Source organism: Bison bison, unplaced genomic scaffold (assembly GCF_000754665.1).
Source record: "Bison bison bison isolate TAMUID 2011002044 unplaced genomic scaffold, Bison_UMD1.0 scf7180017864471, whole genome shotgun sequence".
NCBI lineage: Eukaryota > Metazoa > Chordata > Mammalia > Artiodactyla > Bovidae > Bison > Bison bison.
This window is the reverse complement of record NW_011495032.1, coordinates 12,976,999-12,991,062: the sequence shown is the minus strand read 5'-3', so window position 1 is coordinate 12,991,062 and position 14,064 is coordinate 12,976,999.

Below are 14,064 nucleotides of genomic sequence, written 5' to 3'. Positions count from 1 at the left end.
CCAGTGGTCATGTATGGATGTGAAAGTTGGACTGTGAAGAAAGCTGAGCGCTGAAGAATTGATGCTTTTGAACTGTGGTGTTGGAGAAGACTCTTGAGAGTCCCTTGGACTGCAAGGAGATCCAACCAGTCCATTCTACAGGAGATCAGCCCTGGGTGTTCTTTGGAAGGAATGATGCTAAAGTTGAAACTCCAATACTTTGGCCACCTCATGTGAAGAATTGACTCATTGGAAAAGACTCTGATGTTGGGAGGGATTGGGGGCAGGAGGAGAAGGGGACGACAGAGGATGAGATGGCTGGATGGCATCACCGACTCAATGGTCATGAGTCTGAGTGAACTCCGGGAGTTGGTGATGGACAGGGAGGCCTGCGGTGCTGCAATTCGTGGTGTCGCAGAGAGTCGGACATGACTGAGCGACTGAAATGAACTGAACCGAACTGAAATTTAAAAAATTCAAAATGAGTTCCAAGATGTTAAATTGAATAGGAACATTCAAAACTGCAAAAAAAAAAAAAAAAAGAAGAAGAAGAAGAAAGAAACAAAAACAACAATCAGACCTCTTTTTCTTTTTCAGAAAGCAAATATATCTAATCAGCCATTTTAGTTTTGATTAACAAGAAATGGTGGCTTCTCTTCCAGGAGGAGTGAAAGATAAGTCTGACAGCAGCTCATGAGGACACAAGTAAAATGAGTTTGAGTTTCAAAGGCAACTACTTTGAAGGAAAAAGAAATCATTTATTTGGATATATATATATAACAATAGTAGATGAGAAAATTTACTAAAAAGTTAATAGACTATTTTTAGAGCAGTTATACATTTATGGAAAAATAGTATAGAGAGCTCTATAAGCACTTCTCTCTACAAAGAGTTTCCTCTATTATTCACTTCTTGTATTGGTGTTGTACATTTGTTAAAATCGATAAACCAGTATCAATACATTTGTAATAAATAAGTTCATAATTTACATAAAGTTTTACTCTCTGTGTTATACAGTTTTATGGATTTTGATAAATGAATAATGTTACTTATCCACCATTATATTATCATACTGAAAATTTTCTCTAACCTAAAAATTTCTTGTTGTCCACCTATTCATCATCCATGAACTCCTGACAGCTACTCATGCTTTTTGTCTCGGTAGTTTTACCTTTTCCAGAATGTCATATGGTTGGGATCACATTCCCACCAACAGTGCGAGAGAGTTCCCTTTTCTCCACACCCTCTCCAGCATTTATTGTTCGTAGATTTTTTAATGATGGCCATTCTGACCCATGTGACCTGATACATCATTGTGGTTTTGATTTGCATTTCTCTAATAATGAGTGATGTTGAGTATCTTTTCATATGTTTATGAGCCTTCTGTATGTTTCTTTGGAGATACGTTTGTTTAGGTCTTCTGCCCAGTTTTTGATCTGGCTGTTTGTTTTTCTGGTATTGAGCTGTATGAGCTGCTTGTATATTTTGGAGATTAATCCTTTTGTCAGTTGATTCATTGGTTATTATTTTCTCCCATTCTAAGGGTTGTCTTTTCACCTTATTTATAGTTTCCCTCACTGAGCAAAAGCTTTTAAGTTTAATTAGGTTACACTTGTTTATTTTTGTTTTTATTTCCATTATTCTAGGAGGTGGGTCATAGAACGTCTTACTGTGATTTATGTCAAGGAGTGTGCTGCCTATGTTATCCTCTAGGAGCTTTATAGTTTCTGGCCTTATCTCTAAGTCTTTAATCCATTTTGAATTTATTTTTATGTTAGGAGGCGTTTTAGTTTCCTTCTTTAACATGTTACTGTCCCATTTTCCCAGCACCACTTATCGAAGAGACTGTGTTTTTTCCATTGTGTATTCCTGCCTCCTTTGTCAAAGATAAGGTGCCCATTGGTATGTTGATTTGTCTCTGAGCTTTCCGGCAGGAATTTGCTGTATGATGCAGGGAGCTCAAACCCAGTGCTCTGTGACAACCTAGAGAGGTGGGAGGTGGGAGCTCCTCAAGAGGGAGGGGACATATGTATGCCTATGGCTGATTCTTGTTGATGTATGGCAGAAACACATATTGTCAGGCAGTTATCCTCCAATTAAAACTAAAGTAAAAGAAAACTATTAATAATGTCAGTCCTTCACTCACAAAACCTCAGGAGGCTTCTATTGCTTGTGGCTGCTGCTGCTAAGTCGCTTCAGTCATGTCCGACTCTGTGCAACTCCCCCCGTCCCTGGGATTCTCCAGGCAAGAACACTGGAGTGGGTTGCCATTTCCTTCTCCAGTGCATGAAAATGAAAAGTGAAAGGGAAGTCGCTCAGTCATGTCCAACTCCTGGCGATCCCATGGACTGTGGCCCACCAGGCTCCTGCGTCCATGGGATTTTCCAGGCAAGAGTACTGGAGTGGGGTACCATGTTAGCCTAAACTCTTTGGCCTTGTGTCTGTGGTCACCATATCAAAAAGAGACAAATCTACAGAGCAAAATACACTGACATTGTGTCATCCCAAGAACAGGGGCAGCAGTGACCTTGACTCAGTTCAGTTCAGTTCAGTTGCTCAGTCGTGTCCGACTCTTTGCGACCCCATGAATCGCAGCACGCCAGGCCTCCCTGTCCATCACAAACTCCCGGAGTTCACTCAGACTCACGTCCATCGAGTCAGTGATGCCATCCAGCCATCTCATCCTCTGTCGTCCCCTTCTCCTATTGCCCCCAATCCCTCCCAGCATCAGAGTCTTTTCCAATGAGTCAACTCTTCGCATGAGGTGGCCAAAGTACTGGAGTTTCAGCTTCAGCATCATTCCTTCCAAAGGAATCCCAGGGCTGATCTCCTTCAGAATGGACTGGTTGGATCTCCTTGCAGTCCAAGGGACTCTCAAGAGTCTTCTCTGACTACTGACCTACTAAATCTTAGGGTCTAATTCCTGAAGCTTACCCCTGTCTTGGGAAGTTCTACCTTCTTCTGTCAGATCAGTTTTGTCCTCTGACTGGTTTCCACTGGATCCTCTGATGGATGTAGGAGTTCCACGACAAATACATAAAATACCTTCCAGTCAACAATATTTCTTTTGCTATTGTACTATGTTTCCTGAAGTGCCAGCTTTCAGCTTTTATTCCTTTGGATTAAGGAGTGGCTTCTTAACATGCAAATCAAAGTTTACATCAGACTAACACATTTTCACATTGATTAATTAGCTAGAGAAACTGCAGACAAGCACGGTAATATTAAGTAATTCTTAGTTATTATTACCTCAGTGTGATTCATTTTCTTTAAATGAAGAAAGTGCAGTTTAGAGAAGTTAAGTGATTTGACTAATGCCACTTGGCAATTTGATAACAGAGCTGTGCAATCAGTGCTTTTTAACTTTAAACACTGTGCATGCATGTGCATATTCTTTCATTTGTGTTTTCCTTTAGGTGTGTGGTTAATTTCACCAGCTTGAGAAAGTACTGAAAACAGACCATGTAAACATCTTTTTGTTGGATGCAGGGAATTCCCTGTGACTTTAAGAGGCAGTGACTTCTTAAAGTTTGCTTTTGAAGCTATGAGGTCAGATAGATATCCTCAAGTTTAAGTATGGTTCCTTCACTTACTGATCTTTGGAAATGATTTCGTTTCTCTGAGCTTGTTTCCCTATCTGGAAAACAGGGATACTTTGTATTCAGCCATGTTGCCTGAATCTTGACATTACTGACCTTTTGGAATGGAAAATTGTTGTGGGTGAAGGGCAGGGGCTGTCTGGTGTAGAATGTTTGGCAGCCTCCCTGATCTCTACCCATTAAATGCTGGTAGCATTCCCCCTCACCCAAAACTGTGACAACCAAAATATTGCCAAGCGTTGCCAGCTTCAGTATAAAGTCATCTCAGTTGATAAAGACTGCAGCAAGCTTCAACTAACACATGTTAGTCTTCACACAGTGCCTGGCTCAGGACAAGTGTTCAACAGTGTCAACATTGCTACCTTCCTGACCACCACACCTGTCAGCTTCAGGACCAGTTCCATCTACCATCACTCTTCCCAGGCTTGCCTTGTGGCTCAGCTAGTAAAGAATGTACCCGCGATCCCTGGGTTGGGAAGATCCCCGGGAGGAGGGAAAGGCAATTCTGGCCTGGAGATTTCCATGGAATGTCTAGTCCATGGGGTCGCAAAGAGTCGGATACAACTGAGTGACTTTCACCTTCATCACTCTTCATTTTGAGGAAAACCTCTGTGCTCACGTTTGTGGAAGGAGAGATTTGCTGGGTTTGGATCAGACAATGGCCCAGCTTGCTGATTATGCTTCTGAGTCACCCAAATTGGTTTAAATTGGGAAGTAAACCTGGTGGTATCATTTTTGAAGCTGTCTCACACACATTTTCTGCCTTTTCTTTCACATTTTCAATGAACTTACTCTCAAATTGCAGGCTCAGATAAAAATGACATGTATTATGCTTTTTAGCTGTGATTTTATTTGTGGGGAAGGCACTGACCTTTACTTTTTTTAACCCAGAAGCAAATATATGTTAAAATGTGGCTTTGGGTGCAACCAGCAGATTTGGGATATACTGCAGAGCAAACCAGACCAGTATATGGCCACTGATTGTTGAGTATGGACGGATTTTGGAGCCCCTGATAACAGTTCAGTTCCCCAAAAATGAGGATAATGAAAGATAAATGTCCATGTATAGGCACTGGTTTTGGTTTAATAGTGGTGGTGGGAGAAAGACTCATCTACAGGAGTGACTGAAGGTTGGCGTGTTGGGAGAAGTGAGTGGTGCTTGTGGTCAGAGATAACGTGGTTTAGTGGGAAGCTCTTCGCACTTGGAAATGCTGGGCCAGCCTGCCTGGAAAAATGGGTCCCAGGCCTGGGTAGGCATCTCGTTCTGGTCATCAAAGCAGAGGGATGGCTCTGGGCTTGTCTAGCACCTTCCACCTAGGCAAAGGCAGATTCAAAGTGTAATTTAGAAAACCATGGCCATATGGTTAAAACTGGAAGCCATTTGGGAGGAAAAGCGGGTGCATGGTTTCAACGTGGAGAGCTGTGTTTTTCTTAAGCTTTCCTGGATACTCTTATGGATGGTCTCTTTGGCTGCACGTGAATCTCAGGAGCATCATTGACTTGGAGTCTGTGTACTGAACAACTTCTGGGCGCAAGATTCATCCAGCAGAAACCTGTGAAGGCAACGACATCATCATGCTTCAAATATGTAATCCCAGCCTCTTTTTTAAAAGATGAACATGTGTTGTTTTTTATTTTATTGAAACATAGCTGATTTACAGTGTCATATTATATTAGTTTCAGGTGTACAGCACAGTGATTCACTTACACGCACATGTATACACATATATTCTTTTTCAGATTCTTTTCCCTTATAGATTATTACAAGATATTGAGTATATTCTCTGTGCTATACCATAGGTCCTTGTTGGTTATCTATTTCATATATAGTAGTGTGTACATGTTAATCCCAACCTCTTAATTTATACCCTCCCCCCCCCCACTTCTTTCCCCTTTGGTAACATGTTTGTTTTCTGTTTGTGAGTCTATTTTTGTTTTGCAATTCCAGCCTTAAAATGCCTAAGAGGTAGATGTTTATGTACTCATATTACAGATAAGGAAACTGAGTCTCAAAAAGGCCAATGGTCATAAGCTATGGACCACAATGGTCCATAAGTGGATTCAAACTCAGCTCTGTTTGACTCCAAAATCTATGTTTCTTTTTCTGCACCATGCAAAGGCTGTGATCAGGCTGTCTAGTCTGGTGAGTAAGCACAGGTGTAACTAGATTTCAGGTAGGAAGTTGTCTGTTTCATAGGGGTAACAGAAATAGGACACAGACACACCCACTCCCCCAGTGCCTGTGCCTCTTCATTCTGATTCTGCTGAGTCCCCTCAGAGGGTCCTCTGAGAATCCCTAAAGCTCCTGCTCACAATAAGTATAAGGCATAACAAATTCCAGCGACTTCAAACCTCAGCTCTGTCAGGTTGCAAACAGGCTACCGGGGCTGTTTGTTGAAATGTCTGGGATCCTACCCTGGGCATGAAGGCAGGGTACCTCTAGACAACTTTATCTAGGAGACGCTCTCTGATAGCTCAGGTATACCACCAGCTCCCACTTGCTACAGGACTCCTCCATCACTCCCTTACCCCAACTGACTGCTTCTCAACCTCAGGTCAGCTCATTCCTCCACCTGACTCACCAGATTGAGCTCAATGTCTTTGCCTTGTAATCCCTCAGTGGCCCCCACCTGAAATCCCAATTTCCACCCCAGCAGGTGATGAACTGGACATTGAAATCATCTGTTGCTGTGTTGATCTCTGCTACTTTCTAGGACAGTGGTTCTTTACTGGGGTGATTCTACCCTTCATGATATATTTGACAGTGTTTGGAGACACTTGGTTGTCACAACCAGGAAAGGTGGCATCCAGTCAGTGAAGGCCAGGGATGCTGTTGTGCTTCCTGTAATACTCAGAACAGCCCCTCAACAGAGAATGATCTGGACCCAAATGCCAGTGATGCTTCGGTGGAGAAGCTCTGTGGTCAGCTCTCTTTTCTCTGTTCACTAGCTGTGCACCCCAAGCATGTTTCTTACCTTCTCTGTGGCTGGCTTCTTCTGTGACATGGCTTCTTAGAGAGCACTGACCTCATAAGCAGTGGGAAGGACATGAGTTAATATATGCAAAGTACTTAGAACAATGCCTGGCAGGCAGGGGGTCAGTGACAGTTTGCTAGACCCACCGTGCTGGCCTCAGGTGGAGTTTAGGGCTTTCAAGTTCCTCTGACCACAGTCCACTCAGCATCCAGTCTGCTGGACTCCAGTCTTGCTGCCTGGCTCTGCACCACTCACCAAGGATTCTCTTTCCTTGGCCCCACAATTTACATTTCAGATCCACTGGGCCAGATGGCGTTGGCCTCCTGAAGGTTTAACCTTGACCCCCTGGTTAGGTCCCCTCTATAAAACCTGCGCCATGGGAGTGAGGCAGGCTGGCGCTCTATCACTTCAGAGCTTCAATGGATTATTTAGGCGATCTGGGTGCTTCTTCCCCACCCAGGCCTGCTTGAAGGCTATGTTTCTGTGACCTTCTGGGTGCTATGGGTGACCCGAAGCCTCCCGAAGCCTCCCTGCTCGGCCCCCTTTCCATACCTGTAACCAGACACAACTCTACAAGGCCTTCCCAGAATAGACCCCACCCTGGTCCTCTGCCTGCCTTTTGTCTGTAGAAAAACTTTAGTCAAAGAATAAATTTAATCAGAGAAGTGAGAAAATGCAGAAAGAAAACAGTCAAGGAAGACAAAATAATAATACTTTAGCCATTAAACAAAGTCAAAGATCTTAATTCTTCCTCAAAGACTATAGATAATATTCTGAGCCATGTCCTTTGAGCTGTTCTGTAGCTATTAAAAATCCTACCAGGTGGATGGACAAAGTTAACTACACTGCCTATAAGCAGGTAGACCCCAAGCCAGTTGGAACCAGAAGGATGATGATGCTGACTCCTGATTACATCACCACCAACCAATCAGAAGACTGTCCATGAGTTGATCACACCCTCCTCTTTGAACCACTGCTATGAAACTCCTCACTACCTGCTCCAGGTGGGGACACACAGTCTTGAGGACCTTAGCCTGCTGAGGCCCTCTTTGTCTGGCAAAGCAATAAAGCTATTTCTTTTTATTGTTGTTGTTTAGTCACTAAGTTGTGTTGACTCTTTTGTAACCCCATGGACTGCAACCTGCCAGGCTACTCTGTCCGTAGAATTTTCCAGGCAAGAATACTGGAGTGGGTTGCCATCTTTCCTTCTCCAGAGGATCTTCCTGACCCAGGGATCAAACCTGCATCTCCTGCATTGGCAGGCGAATTCTTTACCACTGACCACCAGGGAAGCCCCCTCTTTCTTTTTACTTCACCCAAAATTCTGTCTCTGAAATTTAATACAATGCCAGTGAACATAGCCAAATTTTAGCAACGTACCCTGGAGACAGAAGGCAAAATAAGACACCTGATGTTTGCCCACAGGAAACTCTCAGATAAGATGAACACATAGCTCAAACAGGAGGCCTCCTCAGTTGGTCAAATGTCTAGAATCTGGGCCTGAAATTCGGGGGCTGAAGGTCTGGCTCGGCAGGGGGATGCCGTCTCAGAGGCACTGCTACTGTATGGGCAGAGCACCGCCCTTCCACACAAATGTCACACTCACAACAACCTGCTGCTGGTTACTACTGTTCTGAGTTTTCCCGCTGGGAAACTGAGGCTCAGGGAGGTCTAGTCACTTGCCCAAGGAAGAGGGACCCAGGAGAGCCTGTCTCTTCCACATGTGACATTAGTCAGTGACCTCACTGCCCTACCCTTTCTGGCTCTTATGTTTGGGAATAATGGTGCCCTCCCAGGGAGGAACTAGTCCCTGGACAGATCCCTACCTATCCTTCTCTGTGCCCGGTGATAACCTGGAGGCCATCCAGTGTGTATGAGCACGACATCTGCTCTCGTCCGGCCAACCTCAACCACACTGGCCTGCTTGCTCTACTTGGAAGGTGGTCTGGTGCCTTGCTTAAGATTGATTGCCTCCACCCACCTACGCTGTTGAACTGGCTGGTTTATACATTGCTTCCCACCTTGCAAATCATTTCCAAACTTGCTTATCAGACTCAGAAGGCTGGAGGAGCCAGGCCATAAAATTAAATGAAATTACCACAGAAACTACAGTATTTGTGGAATTATAACTGGGAAGATGGCAAGGGGAGGTTTATGACACCCCCATGCCTACCTGCAAAGTCATTATTCAAAAGGCTCTTGTTTGCCCTGATGTCCAGGCTTCACATCATCCTTGGCAGCTTGGAAGGGCTCACTGGCCTCCACGCTATTCTCAGATTAACAGAATTGGAACATCGGAAAGGTCTCAGGTTCAGCTCAGTAAACTTTCTCATTTTATGGGTGAGGAAGTTGAGGTTCAGAGAGGTGTCAGGGCCTCACAATGTGTTCGTGATGGAATCAATATTCAGACTCAGATCCCTTGGCTCATAGCCTGGTGTCCCCTTTCCTATCATCTTGGAGCAATTTTGGATATTAAAAAATTGTATCCATATACCACTGTGAATTAGTATTTAAACACAGTTAGGTGACACGCATGAGAGACCAGGAAAGAACAGAACTCAAATGAAATGAGCTTTGTTTGTTTTTTATTGTGTCACACTCCTTCCCTCTGCAGGGAGCTCCCAGCCTGAGCCAGATGTGGTCAACCTGCTCTCATGATTCAAATCCCATATCAATAAATGCTGTTTTATGGGCGCCAACTTTTGTTATATCTTAGGAGAACGTGGAAAGTGGTGAGTCATAGTTCTTACCCTCAGTGAGTCCAGAGTTTATTTGGAAACAGAGAAGTAAGCAAATGACCTCCCAAACGAATGCTGTATGCAGATAGAAATGTGCATAGGAGCAACGGGGGGACAGAAATGCTCACAAGAGTGGCTATTATCTGTGGAGACTGGGGAGTGTAGGGAAAGACCAAATTAGCCAAGATGGTATGGTCAGGCTCTACCACCCCACAGCCTCTCCTTCTTGCCCCAGGTTTTGTAAACAATGGTTATGTAATAGCTGAGATCACTTATAGCACTGCACATGTGCGTCAGGAGGTACTCGCTTGGTCATGGGGTACTTTGTACGGTATGCTTATGTGAGCTCCACCTAAAAGCTATTGCGGCAGCATCCAGGGTATGCTATGTTGAGGCTTTGGTTAGGTTATGCTATGTTATGGCTGCTGCAAGGAGAGAATAAACATGTCTGCAGATCCTACCGCTCACCACGTCTCATTCCAGCCTCTTAGTGTGCACCTTGCCTACCCTGGGTTCAGTGAAGAGTGTGAACAGCGAGACAATTGACCTCATGAACAGGAGCAGCAAGACAGGGAGGCTTCCTAGAAGAAGTGTGGCCTGAGAAGCAGAGTGTTCCAGCGTGGTGTGACATGGACAACTCATGACCTTGAACTGCGGCTTTTCTTTCATGGTATGTTGCTTCTATCCTTGGTGTGACTGCCAGCATCTCGAGGAGTAGGACAAGACTTTTCCTTGTACAGCTTTGAGTCTCCATCAGTGTACAACACAGGTCCATACACACTTAAGGCGCACAAAATGGATAAATCAATTGTACATCGTTGCTGGAACATGGATCTGAGCTTGAGTCTCATCATGTGTTAAACAGGGATGACCACATCCTCCTTCAGGGTCACTGGGACTTAAGTTATATGAAGCTGCCAGGCAAGTTCTTGACACAGAGAAGCTAGAGATTCTGGTCCTCGTTTTGCCCCAGGCGCTGTTGCAAGCTAACTTCATCTAATGACAGCAGGTATTCTCTTAGTGAGTGAACTCAGCCCCAGAGTTCCTAACAGGGTTGTTGAAACAATGTTTTTATTTTTCTTTCCAGAGACAGCACATCCGGTGCCATCCTGACAGGCTGCCTTAAATAGTAGGAGCAGCATAGTGGGAGCTATACTTTTGGGGTTTTCCTGTTGGTGTTCACGGCAGAGAAGGTGGGAAGGCAACCTCTGCCCTCCTTTGGGGCAATGAAATCTTGCTGTGGGACCAGGTGCCATGAATCCCATTGAGCTTTCTGCCTTCGGGGGCTGCCAGGTGAGCCTTCAATCCTAAGAGCTCTCAAACTTAGCTGGAGTTTGCAGAAAATGCTGTCCTTGAGACGGAATTTATGGGGCCCTGAATAGCTCTGATCACAGCCCTGTTTGTGGAAGGACAAGCTATGGGAGTGGGAATGAGTTTTGTAACTGTAGGGGGGTTGGATGCTAATTCTAACCTCATCACACAGAGACAGAGATGTCTCAGTGATTCCTTAATCTTTGAGTCTCAGACCCCTCCTCTACAAATTTAGGATATAAACATGGACTGTTACAATCATTGTGAGGATTATATAAAATCACTATGTGCGTGGCTCCTAATACTAATGGCCACATTAATGACACTTCCTGTGTCCTCATATAATGTCTACGGAAAGCTGGTGCTGGCTGAGTACATTCTGACCTGGCTTGTAATGTCCTTGCCCGTTTAACCATCTGCGGCTGGCTAAGCGGGGATCCTCCGGAAGCCCAGCCTCATGCTAGGGCTTCTCTCAGAGGTCTCAGTGGGCTCTGATCCCGAGCTCCGAGTGACAGCACTGGATAGGGTGTCTCCTCCATGCTGGAGGGAGGCATCTGACTCGACAGGTGCTCCCGGCTGTCCAGACACACGGACACCAGCCAATACCTCTCGTCTTTCTCAGTAAAAAGGCACTGGTTAACAAGGGGGAAATTTTCAGGCATGGCACAGTTGGTTTGGAAAATGGTTAGGCTCTTCCATTGCAGGAAATAGAAAACCAAAACTCCAAACAGAAAACCTAATCATCCTAATTTTGAGGGCACCTTTGTTGTTGAACTGAGATAAATTTTCTCGTTCCCTCATCTACCTCTCTTCTGCCTTTAGGAAGTTGCTTTCATGTTCATCTGTCCGCTTCCTCCTTTGCTGCCTTCAAATCACTCTTTGAGACTGCCGTCCAGGGTTTTATGGTGTTAAGAGGGAGACAGACAAGTGTGATATGAGCTGAGACAGATGAGGGCATGGCGGGGTCACCTCCTCTCTTTCCTTCTGTGACTATACTTTAGAGACAAACTCAACACCATTGAAACAACTACAGAATTACTAAATTATTCATTTGGGCACCTTGAAGATGCCTTTCTGTGACATTCTGACCCAGTTTTTCAGGCAAAAAATAGTTCCACAGACAGGTGGTGACCATGTGAGTGAGGATAAACTACATGCCCCAAATAGAGCAGCTGCTTAGACTCAAAGGCTCACATAACATAGGTGCCCTAGTCTCACAGAACTCGTCTTTACAAGGGTCTTTTTTAGATTTCAGAAAGCCCCTAAAATCACAAGTTTTTCATTGCTGCGGTTATGACTATGAATAACTTTAAAAAAACTTTTGGGGGAGAAAGAGAGAATCATAGCCTTTCTCTTAAGGACAGTTGTGTTTTGGAGCAGGGCTAATTCTTATCTGGGAGTTATGTGAATGGCAGTCTCTGTTCTGCTTCCTACTATTATGAGAAAAATAGACATTTTAGAACTTTTCTGGGCTTCACACTCCACATATATGAATGAGAATATTTTCCACTCAGCCACGCATCACAGAGATTTTCCTGTATCAATACATTATCTTATTCATTTTAATGACTATGTACTGTATTTTCAATTATTGATGTACCATAATGTACTTAACAATTCTCATATTGATAATTGTTTCCCATTTTTTCCTGTCCAAAACAATTCTGTGATAAACTAGCCCTGTCTATAAATTTAGGTGAAGTTTAGAGAGAATTTTTCTGGAATAGATTTGAAATCATTGAATTGCCAGTCAAGTGGTACGAACATTTAGCATTTTAATAGTTTCTACAAACTGCTCACCCAAAATGCTGTATCTAATTTATACTTCCTCCACTTACTTAATTCTCCCATAGTGTAGCAAGTTATATATTACTGTGTCCATTTTAAAGATGAGAAGCTGAGGTCAGAGAGGGTAAGTCAGTTTCCCAGTGAATTATTGTTAAATAGCCTAACACAGATTTGGCAGAGATCAGCTTGTGTTTGTTTCACTGTCCACACCCTCCTGGCTTCTCTTTGGGTCCATCAGCTTTCATGACCCATGGAAGGAAGGGTTCATTCATGATGGAGAAAGGGAGGCAGCAGAGATTCTGCAAAAAACACATTAGGATTAGAAGAGCAACATCATGGGGTACGGGGATGGTGTGGGGAAATTAATAAGATGGCGCCAGTCAGGCTCTCTCAGCCCCATGTTCTGTAAACAATGACTTTGCAAGGTTTATGAGGTTCTGTTTTACCTCAGGTACTCGCTTGGTCACCAGCTACTTTGTGATGTAGGCATATACAAGTTTCACCTAAAAAAGCTGTGGCATCATGGCTGTGTCCATTGGGTCAGTCATGAGAGAAGATAAAACAGAGTGTCTGCTGCTATGGCTGTGCCAGGAGAGAGTAAACGTGTCTGCAATTCCTATGGCTCCTCGAGTCTCCTTCCAGCCTCTGAACTCATGCCTTGCCTACCCTATGTTCAGCGAACAGTGAGATACAGCCAGACAATTGGCATCCTGAACAGGATCAGCAAGATAGATGGCCACAACCAGACAAGTCTTTTTTCTTTTATTAAATATTAGATACAAAATACTATGAAATATGTTTAATAAATAAAAATAATAATACAACAAATGCCAGTAAATCCAACACACTATAAGAAACAGAACATCACCACAATCTTCGAAGCTCAGTAAGTACCTTTCCCTTATCCTTTCTTCCACAGAGGTAACCTCTATACAGAATTTATGGTTATTATTTTCTTGCATTTCTTCTCAGTTTTAACAACTGTGGCTGGATCTGCCACAGGGCACTAATAATGCTTCAGAGAGTATCCACATACCCTTCCACAGTGTATCTACTGAAATGGCGCAGTGCAGGTCAGCATCGCTCTGATGCTGAAGAAGAATATAGTGCTTAGCGTTGAAAATTTTAAACTTTATTTAAGTGGAATTATACCATATGCACTCATCTGCAACTTGCTTTACGCTGCTCAACACACTCTCTTGAGAGTGAGTCACCATATGCTCCTGGCTATAGTTCATTCGTTTTCATTGCTGAACAGGATTGTGTGGGACTAATGCACCAGTCTCTACCCACCGCCTACCTTGAGGCATTTGGCTCGTTTCTGAAGTTTTGCTAAGATAGAGTGTTGCTAGGAACATTTTGTAGATATTCTCTGGAGCACATATGCACAAGTGTTTCCAAGAAATACTATGAAAGGAATGCCTTTATCTTGGGAATGTGCAACTTCAATTTTATTAGATAATAATTAGATAAATTATTAGCCAGTTTGTTACCCCACAGCAGTAGATGGATTTTCCTGAACATCTATGACAAAACTTGATTTTGTTAGACTTAAAAAATTTGGCCATTCTGTTGAGTCTAAAATGATATCTCATTTTGGCTTTAATTTGAATTTCCTCATTAATAATGGGTTCAGCATCTTTTCATTTTTTTATTAGCCATTTGTGTGTGTGT